Source organism: Schistocerca piceifrons, chromosome 3, assembly GCF_021461385.2.
Source record: "Schistocerca piceifrons isolate TAMUIC-IGC-003096 chromosome 3, iqSchPice1.1, whole genome shotgun sequence".
Classification (NCBI taxonomy): Eukaryota; Metazoa; Arthropoda; class Insecta; order Orthoptera; family Acrididae; genus Schistocerca; species Schistocerca piceifrons.
In genome coordinates this window covers 565,708,396-565,723,004 of record NC_060140.1, presented here as the reverse complement: position 1 = coordinate 565,723,004, position 14,609 = coordinate 565,708,396, and the positions used below count along the sequence as shown (strand labels likewise).

The window sequence follows — 14,609 nt, the reverse complement described above, 5'->3', positions numbered from 1 at the left end:
TCGGTTCATTCATTTTACCCATTGCTGTCAGTGTTCCCAGTACATGCGGGATGAACTATCTTACAGGCTGCAGCTAGAGTTGCTAGAATATGGATGTCGTCTCCTACCTCAGTTTTGAAATATTACGCCAACAACGCCTACGCAAGATAATCGCAGCAGGTAACTGACACTGTGTGTTTCGACAGGAACCCACGTCAGCTGGTGGGCAGCACTCTACCCGGAGCCCGAATAAGCAGGAAGTGCGCGGAGTTAAGCCGCTCAGGGCATTGCCTCAAAGCAGCGGTAAGGGGAAGATTTAGCAGCTCGCTTTCACCACAGCCGTAAAATAGCATCGAATCCTGCCTCGGGCATGGATGTGTGTGATGTGCTTAGGTTAGTTAGGTTTAAGTAGTTGTAAGTTCTAGGGGACTGATGACCATAGATGTTACGTCCCATAGTGCTCAGATCCATTTGAAGTATTTGAAGTTCTATGTTCTAGGTGACTGATGACTTCAGATGTTAAGTCCCATAGTGCTCAGAGCCATTTGAACCATTTTGAACCGCACAACATCAGAGGACACTAACATGTTGCCGACATGTTGCGATGGCATGAAAGGGAAGTAATTATAATTTATTATTTAATTTCCCCTTTTACTTGCGTATACACAGAAGAGCCAAGGAAACTGGTACATCTACCTAATATCCTGTAGGGCCACCGCGAGAACGCAGAAGTGCCGAAACACGACGTAGCATGGGCTCGACTAATGTCTGAAGTAGTGCTCGAGGGAATGGACACCATGAATCCAACAGGACTGTCCACAAATCCGTAAGAGTATGAGGGGGTGGAGATATCTTCGGAACAACACCTTTGCAAGGCATCCCAGATATGCTCATCAGTGTTCATGTCTGGTGAATTTGGTGGCCAGCGGACGTGTTTTAAACTCAGAAGAGTGTTCCTGGAGCCACTATGTAGCAATTCTGGACGTGTGCTGTGTCGCATTGATCTTTTAGAATTGCCCAAGTCCGTCGCAATGGACATGAATGGATGCAGGTGATCAGACAGGATGCTTGCGTAAGTGTCACCTATATAGACGTATCAGGCGTCCCATATCACTCCAACTTCACGCGCCCCATAATATTATATAGCCTCTATTAGCTTCAACACTCCCCTGCCGTCATGCAGGGTCTATGGATTCATGAGGTTGTCTCCATACCCGTACACGTCCATCCGCTCGATGTAATTTGAAACGATACTCGTTTGACCAGGCAACATGTTTTCAGTCATCAACAGTCCGATGTCGGTGTTGACGGATCCAAACGGGGCGTGAAGCTCTGTGTCGTGCTGTCACCAATGGTACACGAGTGGCCTTCGGGTCGGAAAGCCGATATCGATGATGTTTCGTTGAATAGTTCACACGCTGACACTTGTTGATGGTCCAGCATTGAACTCTGCATAAATTTTCTGAACAGATGCACTTTTTCACATTGAACGATTCTCTTCAGTCGTCATTGCTCCCCTTCTTGCAGGACCTTTTTCCAGCCACAGCAATATCGGAGATTTAATCTTTTACCGGATTCCTGATATTCACGGTACACTCATGAAATGGTGGTACAGGAAAATACCCATTTCATCGTTCTCTGCTGTGTTCCATCGCTCGTGCACCGACTACAACACCACGTTGAAACTCATTTAAATCTTAGTAATCTGCCATTATAACAGCAGCAACCGATTGTAGCCGCACCACCGTTTAGGATAGGGAAACTTAGTTTTATGCAATATTCTGAGCACAAGTTATAGGCAGGTGTGGGCCTGTTTGCAGTGAATTACGCATAGCAACAGTTGCGAAGTAGAATAGAGGCCACAGGGTGATCAAATTGCTGAAAGAGTATACGTAGCGGTTTTGCATGTCGCAAATCACAGGCAGAAGGGGCCCACTGGCCAACCTAGCGTGTTATGAGTACGTAACGCGAAGCGGCACTTATGGCAAAACAGAAGCGCACAGCCGCATACAAATAGGTGCGGGTTTCTAACGAGATTCATTCAAGTGTGGCAGCTCTCCTGGACGGCGAGGCATGTCACAGCACCAGCTACACGCTGCAGCAGATGCGGCGCAAGCATTCCAGTCCAAGGCGGGTTACTGGTTCGACCTTCTGAGCCTGACGTGAGGTCCAGAGCCAACCAGTGGCGGACCACTCCATGGCTCGCTACCACGGGCAGTCATCCTGGCTTCCAACACACACCGGAGGCATCCCGAGGCGAGGGCTGCAGATTCGATCTTCAGATCGCGGGCACTTGTTGTCACTGCGATCTTAGACATGCCGGCGAGTAGTACGCAGCTGGCCGCCTGCGGCTCACACTGATCGGCGATGAGTCGGAAGGGACGCAGACTGCCTACTCAACTTCCAGCATCCTAACGACGCCGCAACTCCGCTGCCGTACAAGGTCGACACACAGCAGGGCGTGCACAGGTTGCTGAGGTAGCCACTCAACACCAAGCCATTTCGCAGACAGTGAAGTAGTGTCCTCAGCATTGTGGGACCCAGTGACGCAGATAGAGGGGGACAGGGGCACTATAGTTGGAAACAATAATTCACTTGGAAAGCTCGGACAAGACTTAATATGGTGCCTTCTACCAGTTCCCACTGCATTCGATGTTGCTGTTACATTCGTTGGGAGAAGTTGTCACTACATGATGTAACAACTGCGCTTGACACTTGTTGTCTTACATAGGCATTGCCGACCACAGTGCCGCATTTTGCCTATTTACATATCTCTGTATCTGAATAGACATACCTGTACCAGTTTCTTTGGTGCTTCGGTGTATATTCCTAGGTTGAAAAGGGTCCATCCGTTTATGAATCTCTGCTGGAGTTTTTCTCATGTAGTGATAAAATAATTCCAGTGTAATAAATAAACGTTTTGTTCACTTCTTACAGTAAACAATGGTCTGTCTGTCCTTTGTACAAATCAGTTAGCAGCTTGCTAAGATTTGCTCATCAGTAATGACAGCAAACCATCACCAACAACAAGAGTTCAGATATACATGCTGACATCGCAGGTGGAGGATAAACTGATAGAGAAAGTAATTATATGAGTATATTTAAAGACAATGCAGTGCATGAACAGAGATGAAGATCAAATACTAAATGGAGACTGGAATGCGGTTGAAGGGGAAAGACTAGAAGGAAAGTTTATAGGAGAACATGGGTTTCGTAGTAGGAATGAGAGAGGAGAAAGACCGATTAAGCTCTGCAGAAAGTTTCAGTTACTAATAGCGAATATTCTGTTCAATAACCACAGGAGGTGGAGGAGGTACACTTTGAAAACATCAGGATATAACGGAAGATTTCAGTTAGATTACATTGTGATCAAGCTGAGATTCCGAAATCAGATATTGAATCGTAAGTCATACCCAGGAGCAGATATAGACTCAGCTTACAATTTAGTAACGATGAAGACTAAGTTGAAGTTTAGTAGGTCGGAAGAATCATTGCGCAAGGAAGTGGGATATGGAAGTACAAAGGAAATATGCCCCCCATGAACCATGGACCTTGCCGTTAGTGGGGAGGCTTGCGTGCCTCAGCGATACAGATAGCCGTACCGTAGGTGCAACCACAACGGAGGGGTATGTGTTGAGAGGCCAGACAAACATGTGGTTCCTGAAGAGGGGCAGCAGCCTTTTCAGTAGTTGCACGGGCAACAGTCTGGATGATTGACTGATCTGGCCTTGTAACACTAACCAAAACGGCCTTGCTGTGCTGGTACTGCGAACGGCTGAAAGCAAGGGGAAACTACGGCAGTAATTTTTCCAGAGGGCATGCAGCTTTACTGTATGGTTAAATGATGATGGCATCCTCTTGGGTAAAACATTCTGGAGGTAAAATAGTCCCCCATTCGGATCTCCGGGCGGGGACTACTCAAGAGGACGTCGTTATCAGGAGAAAGAAAACTGGCGTTCTACGGATCGGAGCGTGGAATGTCAGGTCCCTTAATCGGGCAGGTAGGTTAGAAAATTTAAAAAGGGAAATGGATAGGTTAAAGTTAGATATAGTGGGAATTAGTGAAGTTCGGTGGCAGTATGAACAAGACTTCATGTCAGGTGACTACGGGGTTATAAAACAAATAGGGGTAATGCAGGAGTAGGTTTAATAATGAATAGGAAAATAGGAATGCGGGTAAGCTACTACAAACAGCTAGTGATCGCATTATTGTGACCAAGATAGATACGAAGCCCACGCCTACCACAGTAGCACAAGTCTATATGCATACTAGCTCTGCAGATGACGAAGAAACTGAAGAAATGTATGACGAAATAAAAGAAACTATTCAGATAGTGAAGGGAGACGAAAATTTAATAGTCATGGGTGACTGGAATTCGTCAGTAGGAAAAGGGAGAGAAGGAAATGTAGTAGGTGAATATGGATTTGGGGTAAGAAACGGAAGAGGAAGCCGCCTGGTAGAATTTTGCACAGAGCACAACTTAATCATAGCTAACACTTGGTTCAAGAATCATAAAAGAAGATTGTATACATGGAAGAAGCCTGTAGATACTGACAGGTTTCAGATAATTTATATAATGGTAAGACAGAGATTTAGGAACCAGGTTTTAAATTGTAAGACAGTTCCAGGGGCAGATGTGGACTCTGACCACAATCTATTGGTTATGAACTGTAGATTAAAACTGAAGAAACTGCAAAAAGGTGGGAAATTAAGGAGATGGGACCTGGATAAATTGAAAGAACCAGAGGTTGTACACAGTTTCAGGGAGAGCGTAAGGGAACCATTGACAAGAATGGGGGAAAGAAATACAGTAGAAGAAGAATTGGTAGCTTTGAGGGATGAAGTAGTGAAGGAAGCAGAGGATCAAATAGATAAAAAGACGAGGGCTAGTAGAAATCCTTGGGTAACAGAAGAAATATTGAATTTAATTGATGAGAGGAGAAAATTGAAAAATGCAGTAAATGAAGCAGGCAAAAAGGAATACAAACGTCTCAAAAATGAGATCGACAGGAAGTGCAAAATGGCTAAGCAGGGATGGCTAGAGGACAAATGTAAGGATGTAGAGGCTTATCTCACTAGAAGTAAGATAGATACTGCCTACAGGAAAATTAAAGAGACCCTTGGAGAAAAGAGAACCACTTGTATGAATATCAAGAGCTCAGATGGAAACCCAGTTCTAAGCAAAGAAGGGAAAGCAGAAAGGTAGAAGGAGTATATAGAGGGTCTATACAAGGGCGATGTACTTGAGGACAATATTATGGAAATGGAAGAGGATGCAGATGAAGTTGAAATGGGAGATATACTGCGTGAAGAGTTTGACAGAGCACTGAAGGATCTGAGTCAAAACAAAGCTCCGGGAGTAGACAACATTCCATTAGAACTACTGACAGCCTTGGGAGAGCCAGTCCTGACAAGACTCTACCATCTGATGAGCAAGATGTATGAGACAGGCGAAATACCCTCAGACTTCAAGAAGAATATAATAATTCCAATCCCAAAGAAAGCAGGTGTTGACAGATGTGAAAATTACCGAACTATCAGTTTAATAAGTCACGGCGGCAAAATACTAACGCGAATTCTTTACAGACGAATGGAAAAACTAGTAGAAGCCGACCTCGGGGAAGATCAGTTTGGATTTCGTAGAAATATCGGGACACATGAGGCAATACTGACCCTACGACTTACGTTAGAAGCTAGATTAAGGAAAGGCAAACCTACGTTTCTAGCATTGGTAGACTTGGAGAAAGCTTTTGACAGTGTTGACTGGAATACTCTCTTTCAAATTCCAAAGGTGGCAGGGGTTGTATCCTCTCCCCGATGTTATCCAATCTCTACATTGAGCAAGCAGTGAAGGAAACAAAAGAAAAATTCGGAGTAGGCATTAAAATCCATGGAGAAGCAATAAAAACTTTGAGGTTTAAATGGATACAACCCTGTCTCACTCCCTTCCTAACCACAGCTTCCCTTTCATGTCCCTCGACTCTTATAACTGCCATCTGGTTTCTGTACAAATTGTAAATAGCTTTCCGCTCCCTGTATTTTACCCCTGCCACCTTCGGAATTTGAAAGAGAAGTATCAGAAATGAGAACAGCAGGAAACTTAGCATCAGAACTGGGGATCACGCAACAGGCAAGAATAAGTAATTGTGCTACCGAGGCGGAGAGATAACCCGTGATGGACGGAGAGAGGAAGACGTAGAAACAATTTAGCACAGGCAATAAGGACAATATTGTACGAAATAAGTCTACTAGTATCAAACATAGACATAATATGAGGAAGAAATTTCTGAACCGCAGAAAATTTGGGTGTAATAGTAGTTAATGCTTAACCCTACAAACATCAGACTAAACAATTTGAAATTGTCTGACTTTAGTGTGACTGAAAAAGAGTGGAGTAAAACATCCAAGTGACTTGGTCGGTTGTCAATGTAACTTAGTACATTTACACACGCCATCTACGTTCAAATGGTTCAAATGGCTCTGAGCACTATGCGACTTAACTTCTGAGGTCATCAGTCGCCTAGAACTTAGAACTAATTAAACCTAACTAACCTAAGGACATCACACACATCCATGCCCGAGGCAGGATTCGAACCTGCGACCGTAGCGGTCGCTCGGTTCCAGACTGTAGCGCCTAGAACCGCCTGACCATTCCGGCTGGCCACCATCTACGTGTATATGTATATGACTAAAAGTGTAATTCTCTCTGAGGGTTGGAATGGCCACTAGAGAGCATAAGAGTTGTTCGTTATTATAGTTGTTGCTAGGCCTCTTACTTGTGTAGCATGGTCAACGTCATAAGCTGAATGATATTGACTGATCACCGTGAAGAACAATGGTGATAGCACGTCCTAATGTGAGACATTGTTATCAGCACTTGATAGAATTTGAAAAGGGCCTCATTGTCGGTCTCCCTTTGGCCGGTTGGCCAAATTGTGCAGTATTCAGATTTATGAGGCACTTAGATAAGACAGTGATCAGATGTTGCAGTACATGGGAACCTGAGGGCAGGCAAAGTCGTCATGAAAACTGTAGTAGCCCGCGTCTGACCAATACGAGAGAATCGCCGTGTTACTCACCTACCCCTTTGAAACACTCTCACAACTGTGCCTGTCATCTTAGAACAAGTAATGGATTCCCTGCAACACTTTGTTACCCCACAACATTTCTTGGAGGCTAGCAGCAGCAGTAGTAGTAAAGAAATACTGCTCCATGTTTAGGCAACTATTAACAGCATAACACAAACGACTACTATAGCGTCCCCAGTGAAATAATACAAAAGACTTAAAAACAGTATTTGTAAAGAAGAGACATTTAAAAATTGAATAATATACATTTTTCTCATGTACCCGTAAAATAATAATTTCTTTGTGTAAGTTTCAAGGCAAAGAAATATAGCAAAATGATCTAAAGAGACGACAAGATATGCTCTTTTGTTAATTTTTTAGTCGTCTTCACTTCTTCTCTTGTCTTGATTGCGTGTAGACGGACATCTTGCGAGTGCTGGCAAATGAAAGCATATTTGTACTAATTGAGCAAATAATATATTGATCTTGTGGTGTCACCGCCAGACACCACACTTGCTAGGTGGTAGCCTTTAAATCGGCCGCGGTCCGTTAGTATACGTTGGACCCGCGTGTCACCACTATCAGTCATTGCAGACCGAGCGCCGCCACGCGGCAGGTCTAGAGAGACGTCCTAGCACTCGCCCCAGTTGTACAGCTGACTTTGCTAGCGATGGTTCACTGACAAATTACGCTCTCATTTGCCGAGACGATAGTTAGCATAGCCTTCAGCTACGTCATTTGCTACGACCTAGCAAGGCGCCATTATCAATTGCTATTTATCTTGTGATGCATGTACCGTCAGACCGAAGTTCACCAATTATGAATTAAAGTTAAGTATTCCAGCAGCTACGTGCTTTATTTGCTAGTCCCAATTACTTTAACTGTTCCAGACCTCACGCTAGCCTGCGTGAGTTTAAACGCGTGCCTTTCTGCTACCTCCTAGTGGCTTGGCTGTCTTGCCAAGTCACAAAAGATCTAATATTACTGTACACTTTTAATTTGTAAGAGGTGATCCCGATTTCATGTCCGCCTTCTTTGAATTAACCTGCATTCGAGTAATTTGCAGTTCAACAATCGCAGCGGCCGATGCAGCCAACGACGCCATTAAGTGGCGATATTAACTTATAAAAAATTTGGCGGAAGCGAAAAACTCGCCCACTCTTAACATAATATACATTTTTCTCCACAGCTGCCCGACGCTGCAGAAAATACGTAGCTTTAAGATTCTTATTTTCAGTACCACAGCCGAGAGCCAGAGCCAGGACTCCAACTAAAATGCAGTGGTTAACGGAGGTAAGGAGAAATACTCTCGCGCGTGTGTGGGCCGCAATTGTAATTAATAAGTAAAGATTTTTTGCTTTAAAGTGAACTGACTAGCCGAGGAAATTAATGTTGTTGTTGTGGTCTTCAGTCCTGAGACTGGTTTGATGCAGCTCTCCATGCTACTCTATCCTGTGCAAGCTGCTTCATCTCCCAGTACCTACTGCAACCTACATCCTTCTGAATCTGCTTAGTGTATTGATCTCTTGGTCTCCCTCTACGATTTTTACCCTCCACGCTGCCCTCCAATGCTAAATTTGTGATCGCTTGATGCCTCAAAACATGTCCTACCAACCGATCCCTTCTTCTAGTCAAGTTGTGCCACAAACTTCTCTTCTCCCCAATCCTATTCAATACCTCCTCATTAGTTACGTGATCTACCCACCTTATCTTCAGTATTCTTCTGTAGCACCACATTTCGAAAGCTTCTATACTCTTCTTGTCCAAACTGGTTATCGTCCATGTTTCACTTCCATACATGGCTACACTCCATAAAAATACTTTCAGAAACGACTTCCTGACACTTAAATCTATACTCGATGTTAACAAATTTCTCTTCTTCAGAAATGCTTTCCTTGCCATTGCCAGTCTACATTTTATATCCTCTCTACTTCGACCATCATCAGTTATTTTACTCCCTAAATAGCAAAACTCCTTTACTACTTTAAGTGTCTCATTTCCTAATCTAATCCCCTCAGCATCACCCGATTTAATTTGACTACATTCCATTGTCCTTGTTTTGCTTTTGTTGATGTTCATCTTATATCCTCCTTTCAAGACACTGTCCATTCCGTTCAACTGCTCTTCCAAGTCCTTTGCTGTCTCTGACAGAATTAAAATGTCATCGGCGAACCTCAAAGTTTTTACTTCTTCTCCATGAATTTTAATACCTACTCCGAATTTTTCTTTTGTTTCCTTTACTGCTTGCTCAATATACAGATTGAATAACATCGGGGAGAGGCTACAACCCTGTCTCACTCCTTTCCCAACCACTGCTTCCCTTTCATGCCCCTCGACTCTTATAACTGCCATCTGGTTTCTGTACAAATTGTAAATAGCCTTTCGCTCCCTGTATTTTACCCCTGCCACCTTCAGAATTTGAAAGAGAGTATTCCAGTTAACGTTGTCAAAAGCTTTCTCTAAGTCTACAAATGCTAGAAACGTAGGTTTGCCTTTTCTTAATCTTTCTTCTAAGATAAGTCGTAAGGTTAGTATTGCCTCACGTGTTCCAACATTTCTACGGAATCCAAACTGATCTTCCCCGAGGTCCGCTTCTACCAGTTTTTCCATTCGTCTGTAAAGAATTCGCGTTAGTATTTTGCCGCCGTGACTTATTAAACTGATAGTTCGGTAATTTTCACATCTGTCAACACCTGCTTTCTTTGGGATTGGAATTATTATATTCTTCTTGAAGTCTGTGGGTATTTCGCCTGTCTCATACATCTTGCTCACCAGATGGTAGAGTTTTGTCATGACTGGCTCTTCCAAGGCCATCAGTAGTTCTAATGGGATGTTGTCTACTCCCGGGGCCTTGTTTCGACTCAGGTCTTTCAGTGCTCTGTCAAACTCTTCACGCAGTATCTTATCTCCCATTTCATCTTCATCTACATCCTCTTCCATTTCCATAATATTGTCCTCAAGTACGTCGCCCTTGTATAAACCCTCTATATACTGATTCCACCTTTCTGCCTTCCCTTCTTTGCTTAGAACTGGGTTGCCATCTGAGCTCTTGATATTCATACAAGTGGTTCTCTTCTCTCCAAAGGTCTCTTTAATTTTCCTGTAGGCAGTATCTATCTTACCCCTAGTGAGACAAGCCTCTACATCCTTACATTTGTCCTCTAGCCATCCCTGCTTAGCCATTTTGCACTTCTTGTCGATCTCATTTTTGAGACGTTTGTATTCTTTTTTGCCTGCTTCATTTACTGCATTTTTCAATTTTCTCCTTTCATCAATTAAATTCAATATTTCTTCTGTTACCCAAGGATTTCTATTAGCCCTCGTCTATTTACCTACTTGATCGTTTGCTGCCTTCACTACTTCATCCCTCAGAGCTACCCATTCTTCTTCTACTGTATTTCTTTCCCCCATTCCTGTCAATTGTTCCCTTATGCCCTCCCTGAAACTCTCTACAACCTCTGGTTCTTTCAATTTATCCAGGTACCATCTCCTTAAATTCCCGCCTTTTTGCAGTTTCTTCAGTTTCAATCTGCAGTTCATAACCAATAGATTGTGGTCAGAATCCACATCTGCTCCTGCAAATGTCTTACAATTTAAAACCTGGTTGCTAAATCTCTGTCTTACCATTATGTAATCTATCTGATACCTTTTAGTATCTCCAGGATTCTTCCAGGTATACAACCTTCTTTCATGATTCTTGAACCAAGTGTTAGCTATGATTAAGTTATTCTCTGTGCAAAATTCTACGAGGCGGCTTCCTCTTTCATTTCTTCCCCCCAATCCATATTCACCTACTATGTTTCCTTCTCTCCCTTTTCCTACTGACGAATTCCAGTCACCCATGACTATAAAATTTTCGTCTCCCTTCGCTACCTGAATAATTTCTTTTATCTCGTCATACATTTCATCAATTTCTTCATCATCTGCAGAGCTAGTTGGCATATAAACTTCTACTACTGTAGTAGGCATGGGCTTTGTCTATCTTGGCCACATAAATGCTTTCACAATGCTGTTTGTAGTAGCTAACCCGCACTCCTATTTTCCTATTCATTATTAAACCTACTCCTGCATTACCCCCATTAGATTTTGTATTTATAACCCTGTAATCACCTGGCCAAAAGTCTTGTTCCTCCTGCCACCGAACATCACTAATTCCCACTATATCTAACTTTAACCTATCCATTTCCCTTTTTAAATTTTCTAACCTACCTGCCCGATTAAGGGATCTGACATTCCACGCTCCGATCCGTAGAATGCCAGTTTTCTTTCTCCTGATATCGATGTCCTCTTGAGTAGTCCCCGCCCGGAGATCCGAATGGGGGACTATTTTACCTCCGGAATATTTTACCCAAGAGGACGCCATCATCATTTAATCATACAGTAAAGCTGCATATCCTCGGGAAAAATTACGGCTGTAGTTTCCCCTTGCTTTCAGCCGTTCGCAGTACCGGAACAGCAAGGCCGTTTTGGTTTATGTTACAAGGCCAGATCAGTCAATCATCCAGACTGTTGCCCCTGCAACTACTGAAAAGGCTGCTGCCCCTTTTCAGGAACTACATGTTTGTCTGGCCTCTCAACAGATACCCCTCCGTTGTGGTTGCACCTACGGTACGGCCATCTGTATCGCTGAGGCACGCAAGCCTCCCCACTAACGGCAAGGTCCATGGTTCATGAGGGGGAGGAAATTAATATGAAACGTTTATTCCATTGTTCAACTTATATGCTCATGTCTTAAGGTTCAGCGAGTCTAACATTCATTAACGTAACAAATAATTTAAGATTGATATTGTTAAAAAGATGAACTTCACAAAATCATTTAATTGTAAATCAAAATTGAATCAAATATTTTGATTAAGGCCCACCATGTAAGTCGGCAACAATCCACGTAACCAACAAATAATATGTATTAAATTACGACAACCGACGGACGCGAGATTGGCAGGGCAACTTTGGGGCCCGCTGAAAGAAAATGCGAGATTTAATACTTTTCTATTGTAATGAATGTAATTATATATGTGCCTAATTGTTGTGAAATGTTAATGCCTATATGAATTCTTTTACATGTACAACAACAAAACCACACCCTGAGGAGATCTGGAGAAGAAAAAGTGTAGAAAAGAAAAAGTATTACGTGAAAGAGAAATAACTAAGGTAAGGCCTATTGTGCAAGCGTCCTGTGTAGCTCTGTGCGGAATATCGAACCCAAATGCACATGAGATACGTTCGGTAAAAGAAATTAGTAAGTAAAGTGCAAATTAAATTGCGTGTATTTGTGTATTTATGTGTTTATTTTTCGAGGGGTTAATTATTCGTGTGTGTATCAGTGTTAAAGATTTGTCAGTGGCTTAAAGTGAATTTATTATGGGTGACATAGAACAACCTAAAGCATGCGTATCAGATGAACAAAATTCTGTTAACGTGGAAAGTGAGGATCAATTGCAATACGTAAACGAATTCCAAGCCACCGCTTCGGATAACATAATTTCCGGAGCGGGGGGCGAGGATCTGTGGACGGTGAAAGACGCTCCACAGCAGAATGGGAGTAGAATAACAACTCCACTGCATGGGCAGGGGGGGGGGGGGGGGAGCAATCGAGTGCTAGATTAAGCGAGCCACCAGTATACTCACCGATTGCAGACCCATTTGCAGAATTTCTGCGCGGGTTAGAAGAAAGAGATAGGGAGAGGGATCAGAAATTTGCTCAGATGCTCTATGAGCAAGAGCAACAAAGAGAACAAAAAGAAAGGGAAAAAGAAAGAATGTCAGAACAGAGGGAAAAAGAAAGTCAAAGAACTGGCTCAGATGCTACATGAGCAGGAGAAAAAACTAATGCAAAATCTCAGTGAGCAAGAGCAGTGCAGTGAATTGAAACTAGACAGTATCCAAAGCGAACTTGTCGAGATGCGGAACGCTTGCAAAGAAAAACCCGATATTGTGCAAAGCTAAGCCGGCGAGATGCAAAAATTACAGATATCGCAGGCTAGGCTTGAAGACAATGTCCAGACTTTAATCAACCGCGTGGATAATGTGGAAATAGATGCACGGAAAAGTATTGATACATATTTGGAAGTGCAAGCTCAAAAAGTCGAAAAAGAATTTAATGAATTGCTAGAAGTAAAGGATCGCGAGATATCTCCAAAGATTGAAAGCGATGTAAAAACAGCTGTAGAACAAGCGACTGCGGCCGCGAGTGTAAATATTGACGCTAGCGCTGCCGCACTACACGCCGAATTAACACAGACCAAATCCCGTGTGACAGCGGAGTTGCCGAATTGGCAACAGGAGGTCGCGCGGAGACTGTCTGCGTTGGAAAGCAATGTAAACAGTGCCGGACAGATAATGAATCCGACTCCGCGTACTGATTACTATAATAACGCTGACGGTATGCAGGGTGCGAATGCGCAACCGCAACCTAATGTGAATTACGGGCACGAACAATAGGTGATACCGTGCAGCGCACATCACGAAGTAATGAATGTCACAGAAGGTAGCAATCAGATGTGCAAAAAGGAGGACAATGTGATAAAACACAGGACGTTCCAACAATTCAATAGCGAAAAACGAAATGTTCACCCTGTGGTATTCATTAAGAGCTTCAGGAATGTGTTTCCCAGGACATGGGCGGAAAGACAAAGAATACAGTTCGTGGTCTCCTTTATTCAAGATGACGCGGCACTGTGGGCCACCGACGTGTCCGAAAAATGTCTAACGATGCAACAGTTTGAAGGTGTTTTCTTGCAAAAATTCTGGTCCGATAGCGTCCAAGAAAGACTACGCAAGGAGTAACACAGTCCGGAAATGAACAATCCTAAGGTGAGAACGTTACGCAAATATTTTGAAAAGTATATAAACAAAACCAGGTACTGGGACGAGCCCATGTCCGACCGTGACATAATCAGATTAATAAAAATGAAATTTCCCAGTGAAATTAAAAGATAGTTCATCAATGTGCCGGAATATGATATAGAACAATCCATGGAAATAGTGGATTCTGTTGGCTTATTGATCGAAGACATGAAAACCGAAAACAAGTGGAACCATGCAGGCTGTAACCAACAAAAAGCCGATTACAATGGCAGCCACAGTAACGGTAGTAACTTAGTACCAAATGGTAACGGGAATAGGCAAGAGCACCGGCAACAGAATCGAGGCACAAACAATGGCAATGGTTATAACGGCAACGGTTATAATCGTCAAAAGCGGAAGAGACATCATGATGGACGCATGGGTATAAGGGTAACGGCTATCCGCAATGGCGGAACAACCGAAACCAGTGGCGTGGCTGTAATGAACCGATACCACAGTGGCAAGAAAACACAGCGTCACAATGGAACGGCAACCCAGGTCCATCACAGAACACGTCAGGAAGTTACAACCGACCACTGCAAAACCAGAGCCACACACAGTACCAAAATACACCATCGGGGAGGCAGGACGGCGACCTCAACAGTAGCAACAACAACATCCAGAACCACAATGTGAAGTTAGTGGAAGGGACAGACAACTGTCAGCCCACTAATGCTCATCCGTTAAACTAAAGACAGCCACAAAACGCTCTCCGT

General features: G+C 43.3%; 1 protein-coding gene across 1 annotated transcript in view; it reads right to left on the bottom strand.

Moving 5' to 3' along the window:
- Positions 1 to 14,609, bottom strand: part of LOC124788845 (octopamine receptor-like) — a 244,242-nt gene that overhangs the window by 100,505 nt on the left and 129,128 nt on the right. The window lies entirely within an intron of this gene.